Source organism: Miniopterus schreibersii (genome assembly GCF_964146895.1).
Source record: "Miniopterus schreibersii genome assembly, chromosome: 5".
NCBI lineage: Eukaryota > Metazoa > Chordata > Mammalia > Chiroptera > Miniopteridae > Miniopterus > Miniopterus schreibersii.
This window is the reverse complement of record NC_138106.1, coordinates 61557707-61569479: the sequence shown is the minus strand read 5'-3', so window position 1 is coordinate 61569479 and position 11773 is coordinate 61557707.

Below are 11773 nucleotides of genomic sequence, written 5' to 3'. Positions count from 1 at the left end.
ACTTTTATGACACAAAATATTTTGAATTCCTTGCAACCATTTCTCAGATGGAATTTATAAATTGAAAAGTACTAATATTATATGTAATTTTACCTCAGCTTTAGGTTTTGGGGTTAAGCAGAATTTTTAATATAAACGATTTCAGGAACTCGTTGGAATTACTCAGAAGAGCTAATTAAAACTCTCCATACTTGTAAATAATTTTGGAAGCTTCTAAGGTTCTTTTTTTACTGACTCCATACATATTCTCCTCTTCATGTCTACCTGAAACACATAATATCAACTTTATGGAAATAAGAAATTAAGAACTGTGTAGGTATTTTTTAAATTCATGATTTGAAGACAATAATTTATGCATATATGGTTCTTTACTCCCAAATTACATGGGGAAAACTTTGTAACATTCTCTCCTAAATCCTAAAAATATCCATTTTAGGAAATGACAAATACTATCATATCAATAAGAAAGAAGATGAATTGAAGATACAAGAAGAAAGGCTTAGAAAAGATATTTCTAAATTGTATGCCAATTAAAAATCCAACTATCTACATTACAAATATTCCAGATCAGTGGAATGAAATAACTCCTACAGAAAGAAGCTATATGTAAACTATAGATATTGCTCTCAACCCTTACATTGTGCTTTATCTCCTTAAATGTAAAAGTCAACAACTTTGCCACTCTCTTGCTCTGGCAGGCTGTTAATTACGCAAAGTTCTATAAGGTTTAGTACATTTGTTTTGCTAGCATAAATAACCATATAATGTTATTTAGAAGTTGTGATAATACTTTTTAATTGTGTTCCCCCACCCCAGCTCTAAAAAAATGATTTGCTATTGCTTTTAGTAATGTAGACCAACTTTCAGTACTAGGTTACACTCTTCTCTTTTCTACCACCGTTATTTCCTGTTAGAGAACTATATAAAACTTTTCCAAGTTGACTTCTATAGAAAGAGAACAGATGGGAAACAAGTCTGAGATTCTAGACCAGCTCTTCCTTCTCTGAGTCCTATGACCCTGGCCAAATTATTTAATCTTTCTGAACATACCTAGTCTGGAAAATGAAGCAATTGGAGTAGGTTATCTCTAAAGCTTCTTTCCAGTCCTACAACACTCTAATGCTTTGTATAGAATTTCAAAGTAGGTCAACAATTTTATATTTCCTGGATTTTTCTTTTTAATTTGTTCTAATATATAATTTGTGATATAGAGCTTCACATGAGTATGTTGGTAGACTTTTGAGTGGATCTCTTGAGCATTTTTTTAAATAGTTATTTAAAAAAATCTTATATCTACAATAGATGTCAGATAATTAATTAATTAAGGTTATGAAATTATTATCTTTGTATGGCCAATCTTATTATTAAGAAAATTAATGATTTCACAACTTAAGTACTCAAGTATGAACACTTATTGCTCACATGATATTATATCTCATATGCTTTACATTTTATTTCCTATTACAAGTTTCTTTCTGAGACTAGTATTGATTAGCTACCCCACCTAAGCCAGTAATAAGATTGTGTGTTTTTTTAATCTACTAAAACCTATATCTCCTAGCTCCAATTTTCTGTGCTTAAGGTGAATAAGAAACTACCTTGACCTAGTATCTCTCCCTTAAAAAAGTACTCTACCTAAATAAATATAGTACAATCCACTTGTATGCTATGATCTTTGGAAGGTACACCTTTAATATTTACAGATAGTATATATAATACTTGTCAAGTTAGAGATATGCAAATTTATTAATAATGCTTTGTCTTCTGCCTCTTGTTATGTACGGTACTTTAACAATAGATCACGTGCAGAATATTTGGAAAGACACTGATCCAAGTGGATTCCTTCCCAGTCCTTAGTGTGTAGTATCCATATGCACTCGGTCTAATCATCTGAGAGTTCATCTGTAAAATAAAGAACTACATTGCCTATAAGGGCCCTGCAAGTTCTTGTTTCTATATAAAATGGAAATATTGTTCTTCTACCCTTCTTACTTGGTGCAGTTTAATATCATGAATCTTCTTGTTGTAGCAAAAGGAAAGTGAAAGACAGTCACAGAGAGACTTAGGGAGGTGTCACCGTTTTCTCACCCATGTTCCCTTCCACTCCTTTAATGGGTTCTTTGAGGACAATTTATTCATTTACTTACTTTTCCTAGATTGGACCCAAAAACAAGGTCAAGCAAAAATGTATACCAGTAAGATTCTTATCTTGGTTAAATGTAGATAAAAAATCATAAGGCATTAAAAAAAAACATATTCACTCAGCAATCGAAATAATTGTATTATATGTCAAAGGAAAACAAAAACCAAAACAGGGGTGAATGAGTAGTTGGACCTCCATCTGCGCAGGTTACCATAGTCTAACAGAGAGAAAGCAGTCAGTAAGTTCCAATAGGAACCAGCTTCTTCAGAGCTCCAGTAAGCATGTAAATGTACCCATGAAGATAACGTTGAAGAACAAATCCCCCTTTATGCTCCCAAAGCATCCATGTTAAATTTCATAGGATGTTAAGTGCTTTGTAATTAGTCTCAGTGCATTTTTTGCAACAAATCATTAGCCTAAATTTAGAGAGGAACACATGAAGAAACACACAAAGAAAACTGGATCTGATTGATTCCCTGCTGGTAGAAGTACAACTGGGATTAGAACCCAGCAATGTTTCTTATTTGTCTAGACAAGAAAAAAAGTTATATATATAATTTTTTACCTACTGTAAGGAAAAGAGAAGAAAGTTTACATACTGAAACCATGAACATGTACCACAGCAGCTAAAAACAAACAAAACCAAAGAAAAAGAAAGAGAGAGAGTTAAAATGAATCAGTCAGAAGACATTGGGAGTTTAACACCATGAATTCCTTCTTTAAGCTTTTTTAAAATATGTTTTATTGATTTCAGAGAGAGGAAGGGAGAGGGAGAGAGAGAGAAACATCAATGATGAGAGAGTCGTCGATGACCGCCTCACGCCCCTGCAGGGGATGGAGCCCGCAGCCCGGGCATGTGCCCTGGCAGGGAATCGAATGGTGATCTCCTGGATCCTCGGTTGATGCTCAACCCCTGAGCCACCCAGCGGGGCTTGAGCTCCTTCTTTAAATGGAGTGGAATAAATAAACGGAAAGGATGTGTGTGTTGGGGGCTGGAGGAAGGGTGGGAGAGAAGGCCTGTGACAAAAAGACAACAGAGAATTTTAGCTTTGCGTTTATGTCAGAGGGAGATTTTGTGTTAGAGTGCTTTTGTTGTTGTTGTTTGGTTGGTTTTTTAACCTCATATTTAAAAATATAGGGTGCTTTCTTTTGCCTGTTTTTCCTATTAGCTATTTGAAGTTTGCAGCCAAAGCAAATCAGAAGTTTTAGGTAGTGTAACTGACGAATCAGTTTATTTAGCAGTCAATACGCTGGTGGTGAGAAAGCCAGAGAGTCAGAACACCTGTGTTCTTAATTATTAAGGACTTAGGGAAACGATTTGGTTTCTCAGAGCCCTGTTCACCTTGCCCGTGCTTTTCAAAGTTCCTGCCTCCACCACTGGTTTGACAAAAGGCATAAGTATGAATGCACTAGACATATGCAAATTAGTGTTATTATCGGTGTCCTAAATTTTGGCAATGATCTGATGTGAAATCTGAATTCTCCAGATAATGACTATGAAGACCCACCTGTCACTGGATATGCAGATGTTTAAAATACAGTTAATGATTCATAAGATGTGGTGCTGATTAAACCTCTAATTAGGTATTTTCTAATTTTAGGCTAATGATGACTCTTCTAGCCCTTAGGTCTTTTCGCTTTCTGGTTTTGGTTTCACCAATATCAAAACTGACTTAAAATTAACTACATGAAAATTAGTGATATCTTTTTAGTTTCTATATTTTCAGTTTATGTTGGTAGAGTGTTTGACAAATATCTCTGGCACCATTATGTTATAGTTAATAAATACACTTTTGTCTATTAGAAATAAGAAGACACTGATACAAGGTTTTTTGTGTGTTTTTTTAAACTTTAAATCTAGAAATTACTATCTATTTTAACCGGACATTTTTGAAATAAAAATAGTGAACTTCTAGACTTTTTACACTGCTTTCTATCATGTCCACAAATGGGAAATGTGTCCCAATTAATTTTATTAATGTTAGACACTTAGAAAAGATAAAGAAATGGAATTTGTGTTTGCCTGGTTCTATTTCTAGAATGACATAGAAAACCGCTGCTGGAAAAGGTATGCTTTAGCGTTATGAACTTCTAAAAACTCGATTTAAAATGTCAGGTTTTTAAGAAGAAAGAAGAAAAGCTTATTTAGAGCACACCAAGAACCTGCATGCTCTCATTCTTGACCCTGGAGATGATACCTCTAAAGTTTACATTTATCTAAATGTTAAGTGATATGAGCAGGACACTATCTTTACATTGACTGGGTAAATACTTAGCTTTTGTATGTCTTGATTTTGTGGTGCAGATGCCAGAGCTTTGAATAAATAAATCTTAATCATTTTATATAATTAAATTAATTTCAGCTCATATTTCTTTACCTCATTTCTATACCAGCATAGTAACTTTTAAAAATTCTTATTGCAACATTAATTACAGGGACAGTGAAATGTTCCACAGCTCCTTCCATGTATATATGCTCTGCTTACACATTTATATCCATCATGTGTAAGGGTATTCAAAACTGGAGAATGGTCTCTGATTTTAAAAAATATATGTGAATTAAGATTATTTGTAGGTAGTGGATTTTTTTTTCACATAAATTTCAGGTAATATAGATTTTTATATTTATATTATTGAAAGTTTATTCAAAACCCCAATTTTACTGTATAAGATGAGAAAAATAAATGACAAATAGCAGTGACCAGTCTGCTGACAGTCTTATTCTAAATGTAGGGATATTTCTAAGTTTATTACTATATTAAATGTGTGTGCAAGGCGTTAGGAATATAGATAAACTTACATACTTGAAGTAAGTTCTATCGCACTTGGTCGATGTAGTTAATATACCTTGAAAAGGGAAGTCGTGTTTATTAAGCAATTACTCCCTTCCTCATTAATCTTGCCTCATATCCTCTTAGTGAGTCTATAAAATACTTTGGGCTCTCATAGGATATATTCTATGGAAAAAAAGATGACCACCACTTAATGAAACTGTCACCACTGCCGTCGGTGCCTCCACAGGATATCGCCTCATCCAGGCCACTGCTTTGCCCTGTTTATATCAGCATTTCCAGGTCACTTCCACACAAAGAAGAAAGCCTCCCCAGTTGCCTGTATCTGCTTTAGCTTTAGCATTGCCAGGGCTTCCACCTAATGTCTCTTATCTTGTTGCTAATCCTTTCCTATTCATGATTCCGGGGAGAGAGCCTTTAGCTGTGGTCCTGCGGGGTAAGGGTTAGTGTCAGCTGCTCAAGCCAGTCCCCCAGGGCAGGGCTACGTCCCGTGGGGGGGTCCCGGGCACAGCTCCTGTTGCTACTCCCTGACTCATTCCAGCCCTCAGGTCATGTAAGGCTGGTATTCCGGGCTGGACAACGCACCTGCTGTGCCTACGGAAACCATACACAAGCTTCTATGATCATAAAAACTACAGAAGACATGGGAGCCCAAGTTAAAAACAGTTAAAAGATGAGATGAGCCCGGCGGGGGGTGGCTCAGCGGCTGAGCATCCACCCAGGACCCAGGAGGTCAGGGCTGGATCCCGGCCAGGGCGCAGGTCCCTCCGCGGCTCATCCCCAGCAGGGGGCGCGCAGGAGGCAGCCGATCAACGACTCTCACCATCGATGTTTCTCTCTCCTTCTCCCTCTCCCTTCCTCTCTCTGAAATCAATAAAGATATAAAAAAAATTAAAAAAAAAAAAGATGAAATGGTTACATCAAGGAAGATAAAAAATGGAATTCATATTTAAGAAACTGAAAAATATGATAAAACATGAGCAGAGACTCAAAACAAAGCAGTTACATATGTATATAACCCTACATTATAAAGATAAGATAAGATAGCAGTTAAATTAAAAACCTTGCTTATTGGATATATATATACCCTGCCTTTTCTTTCCTTTTGTCAGATAAATCTAATGCTATAATAAAAGAAATTAAAACCTACTATGTAATATTGGAAAGACTATTTCTATAAACTATATACTGCTCAGTATATAAAACTCAGTATGTTCTGAAACTGACTGATATAGTTATAGTGATACTTTTAGCGACACACATGCTTGTTTTCAGTAGAAAATTGAAATACCCGTAAGGTCACTAATTTTCTTAAAATTGTAAAAATGTGAGGCAAGAGTGGGCTGCAATGAGAACATTCAATTTTCTAGTTCAGTGAAAGAAAACCCCAGGTCCCCTTACCTCTGAAAGGCTGTGATTAAGTTACCTGTGTTTTCTTGCGCGCACAACCTTAAAGATAATACAAGGTCATAAAATCATTACTTCTCTCGCTATGCTTACCTTTCCTCAGGAACTCCAGACTCCTTCAAAATTCTCCTGATATTTCTTGGAGCTCCCATGATAGCACCCTCTCAGCTAAACAATAGGCTAGTCTTGTCTACTCAACTATGGCTTTAGGCATTTTTAGCTTTCTTGATTTTGATCTCATGTAAAATCTCCTTTGGTTATTGTTACCATTAGATAAAACCATCAGTCAAAACCCACTGAATTTAGTTTATGCAAGCCCAACACAATAAACTGTTTTCTGTACTGTATACAAGAACCTAGGAGCAAGGGATAAAGGTGCATGGTCAGTAGCAGCAAGGAGTTTAAGGCCTGTCAGAGAAAACAAGCCTTAAATAATTCTCTGAGAAGCACTGGGAAAAGGCAAGAACATTACACAGAGGAAATTAACCTAATTTGAGAGTTAGAATAGGCCTCTCAAAAAACAGAGTTAACAGGAGAAAAGAAAAATCAGCAGTCACAGATTTCTATTCCAGAGATATGGTAGAATAACTATTTTTAATGCATCCCTTTGAAAGGCAAGAATATCATAAAAATGCTACCAGGTGATTACTTTGCTAATATTATTGGGGTTGCAAGAATATGAGAAAGAATTAACATTTAGCTGATACCAGAAAACTGATGTTTTTCTACAGCTAATAATCAATATCTATGCTGAGATCTGTGAACAATAACCAGATAAAGTTTAAATATAAACAAATAGAAATGTCAAGTGTCCTGTCCCAGTCTCAGCTCAGCCTATCAATCATCAGTGTAGTGGCTGGACCAACCCTTGTGGTTCTTTCTGTGATTGCAAGATGTCCTTCAGCAATAATCAGAAAATTTTGAACAAATAGTTTTATTATTTACAAGACCTGGAAATTATACAGCACATACGGGGCCAAACAGCAAGTTTGCAGGTAGGGTAGAGAAAGAGAGGGAGAGCACAGGGTCTGGGGTTCTGTTTTTATTGGTGTCCAGGGTGGACAGAACTTAGAAAATAAGGCAAGTTTCAGTCTAATCTTAGGCATTAAATTAAACCACATATTATTTAGGGATACCTATACATGTGAAATACTATTTAAAAATCAAGAAACATAAAAACAAAATTAAGAATCATATTTTACTCTAATGAAGAACGTAATGAGAGATGGGAGGAACATTGTCACTGTGTGGGAAATATTCTGGCCTATGTTGGATAATAGGCTCAGGAATGTGTTTTATTATTACATGTTTATTTTGTTATTTTATTTTATCATTCTTCCTCACATATATATTTTCTTGACCAGCTATAACATGATAAAAAATATTTGAAATTATGTACATGAAAGGAGAAAGAACTTTTAAAGTAAACAACAAAGAACATTGTAAAAACTCAGTGGTTACAAATTTGGGGCCAATATGAAGAAACATTTGATAGTGCCCATGATGTGGCTGTTTATCATAGGACCTCTGCTCTCTGAATCCCATGCAAGGCTTCCTAATGTCAAGGGCAAATCTATCTGAGTTAAAGGCCCTGACCCCTTCCACTGCCACTACCAATATTGATGGCATGTCTAGGGTTGCCAGATAAAATTCAGGATGCTCAGTTTAATTTAAATTTCAAATGAACAAAGATTTTTTTTTTTTTTCCAGTATTAAGTTTGTCACAAATATTTCATGGAATTATTTATACTTAAAAAATGCTGTTCAGCTGGCATTCAAATTTAACCAGGCATTCTAGACACTTATCTTTTAAAAAATATATATATCTTTATTGATTTCAGAGAGAGGAAGAGAGAGGGAGAGGGAGAAACATCAATGATGAGAGAGTCATTGATCGACTGCAACCCGGGCATGTGCCCTGACCCAGAATCGAACCCCGATCTCCTGGATCCTAGGTCAATGCTCAGCCCCTGAGCCATGCCTGGCAGGGTGACACTGCTCTTTTTTTCATAGCTGAAGGTACTACCTCCTATCACTGAAGAGCCTGCTTACTTAAAGCTATTGATGCTTTGTCCTCTGGAAGTCTAAGCTCTTTTAGTTTTAACAATGTTTTATTATAGCCTAAAAAAAAAAAAAAAAAAAAGATCTAGGCATTAATCCATCAACTTGATGCCAGAGGACAATAAGAATGACCTAGAACACACTGTACATCACACTACCCTCCTGGCTCTCTGTGAACCAAAAGCATGTGCCAGACTCTCCTTCTCTTGGGGCGAATTCTTTCCCAGGACGCCCCCAGAGCCCCATGTAGAGAAGCATGTTAGGATTTACCACAGCACTGTTCCAGACGTTCCCACACATATCTAACTCCTTTAACAAACAGAGCTTGAGTTCAATGTAGTACCCAAGTGAAATTAAGTATTCGGTTGATAAAGAGTTACAATTATCAATAGCAATTTCACTGAGTAGCCTCATCTATCACTTTCAAGAAGTTTTCCTTTAAGATTTAAATTGTCTGAGCTTCTAGTCATTTTCTTTAGTGTGTTCCTTATACACATAGTGAATTAGATAACCAGAAAAATAAACATTTTTTAAAATGTAAAGTTAAGTGTACATTCTTATTTTAGTTTGATTTTCTCCAGATGTAAATGAGATTGGCTCTACGGTAGGCCATTTGCAATTTTTCCAAAGTGTTTTGAAATCAAGCCTTAAAAACTGCAAACAAACAACAAAGTATGCTGAACTCAGGAAAATTAATAACCCAGAAAATATTGGATAAAATGATAAGATCTTGTCCTTCCATGGAATTCTGCTCTCAGCTTTACTATGTCAATTTTGTGACTACATACCTACCCAAACTTAAGTCCTTTATTTGTATTTATGTCCTTCTGCTAATAGGCAAAACTTATCAAGCAAAATAGAATAGCTCACATGCCAAGACAGTGAAAGAAGCACTCTGTTGGACCTGAGATTGGAAAATGTAGTAAACTTTTTTGTATATTTCAAAATATACTTATAAATTTGTTCATGTTCTTAAGTTTTTTGCTTTAGATTGAAGTATTGAATAATCTCAGTAGATGTTATGATTGGTTATCTTTCTGGGAAATCTATTGTTATCATTTCATAAATATATACTTATTACAAATGACCAATAGTTTTCTGTTGGGCTTGTGAGTTTTGACTTAGGAAGGAGTGAAAGACAAAGATTTTCCAGAAATATTCATACTATATATGTCACAGAATTTTTAATAACAACTAACCAAGAGACTAAACCATGTTTTGTTTTTGTAATCCCAAAAAACAAGCAGAGTGTAATCGTATGAACTACTAACAGGTACAAAACCCATCCACATCAAAACCTGAATTGGAATTATTAGAATCGATGTGCCTGATCAGCTCTACCCTAGTCAGAAAGCTTATAAAATGCGGTTTGAAAGAATTTACTAGACTGGTTGATAAGGAAAGTGCATTAAACATATTGGCAATGGGCAAGATGTTTTCATGAGATTAAAGCTGAAGTAGGGTTAGATATTTCATTTAGGTGTATTACAAAATGATTGAATGATAGTGTTCAAAGAAAGCTGGGTAGGAGATGAATGTCAGCATGTGATGGAGTTTCACAGAGTCCTGCCCTTGAATATATTCTGTTCACTACCAGTGACATGGATGGAAAATGGTACCAGTCAAGGGAGGAATGACTGGATGTGTGGTGTGATAAAATCAGTTCCTAAGAGCATCTTGATAGGAATGGTGGGCCAAATCTTGCAAGATGATTATGCAATACATACTCATAAGTAATATGAAAACAAAAAAATACAAAAAGACAAACCAAGGGCAGTAGGATAGTGCTCTATAGATAAAAAGTAATTCAAAAAATGTTAATGTAATCACACATTAAACAATATTATAATATTATGACCTCTTGATTGAAGGAGGATTCTCTTCTTAGTTGCTCAAATACCTACCAAATTGATGTATTCAATTTCGCTAAGAGTATATAAAATATAAGTTACCAGAATGTACTATAAAGGATTTGGCAAGGATGATGAAATTATACCCAAAATTCTACCTGAGGTAGAGTTAAAGAAACTGGGAATACCTGGTTAGGATTAAGAATTAAATTGAAGAACAGAAAGTAAAGTGTGTTTTCAAATGTTTGAAATGCTGTGGTATAAAAGAACTAGATTTGTAAAATATGTATAAAGGTAGTGAGTAGAAATAGGACCAAAATGCAAATGTTCGCTGAAACAGATGTTCACTCAATATAAGGAAGAGATTAAAATCTAATTGGCTAATCTGTATTTGGTAATCAATGTTTGAATTACTATTGCTTGGGATGGTGTAGAGATTTCAGATATCCAATGATAAAATTGGCTTGATGACATTTAAAATGACTCTGAATGCTGACTTAATTTAACTACATTTCAAATTCATCTTTATCTCGATCTTCTTTCTCAGCACTGTATTTCTAGTATTTTATATTTTTTCTTTTTTTTTTCTTTTTTAATATATCTTTATTGATTTCAGAGAGAGGAATGGAGAGGAAGAGAGAGAGAGAAACATCAATGATGAGTCATTGATCAGCTGCCTCCTGCACTCCCCCGACTGGGGATCGAGCCCGCAACCCGGGCATGTGCCCTGACTGGGAATCGAACCCCAATCGCCTGGATCCTGGGTCAATGCTCAACCACTGAGCCACGCCCGGCCGGGCTTATATTTTTTCAATGTTCATTCCATTATAATAGATATTCCAAGAAATTTCCAAATCTTCACATCTATATCAGATCCTTAGTCATTTATGGTTCTGCTCTAATTGTGCATATAAAAGAAAACATAACTTTTTCCAGCTAAATGTGCTTTCCTGGAGGATCATGCCATAGGTATTTATCACATATAACAACAGAATATTCCAGGAAACAATAGACCAAGCCTAAGAAAAGAAGATCTTCAATGGAATGGCCATGAAAAGCAAAGTAAAAGACTAACAATAAACCTGAAAAAGTAATGAGTCCAAAACCCACACCAAAAAATTATCAGTGACAAAAGAGTGCCATTAAAAAAACAAACAAAGCTATCAAAGAGGAAGAAGGGATTTACATTGAAAAGGGGAAAAAATCAACAACAGGCAGAAAACACGGCATGAAAGGTAAAGACAGCTGACATCAGGGGCCAGCAGCACGTCCCAAACAACTGGAAATGGGAGAACCATGAGAAGCATGTGCTAGACTGGAACGTGCACTAAAATTTAGACAATAGCGGTAGAAGGAAAGAATTTAACACGGAAAAGTAGCCTAGACAAAGGAAAACGCAGCCTCAGTGGGAATAGACAATAGGAGCTCCAAAGACATGTGATACAGATAATATGTTAAATAAACAAAGGGAAAACCCACTAAACTGGAAAGGTCAGGGCAATCCCCAGGCAAAGAGAAGC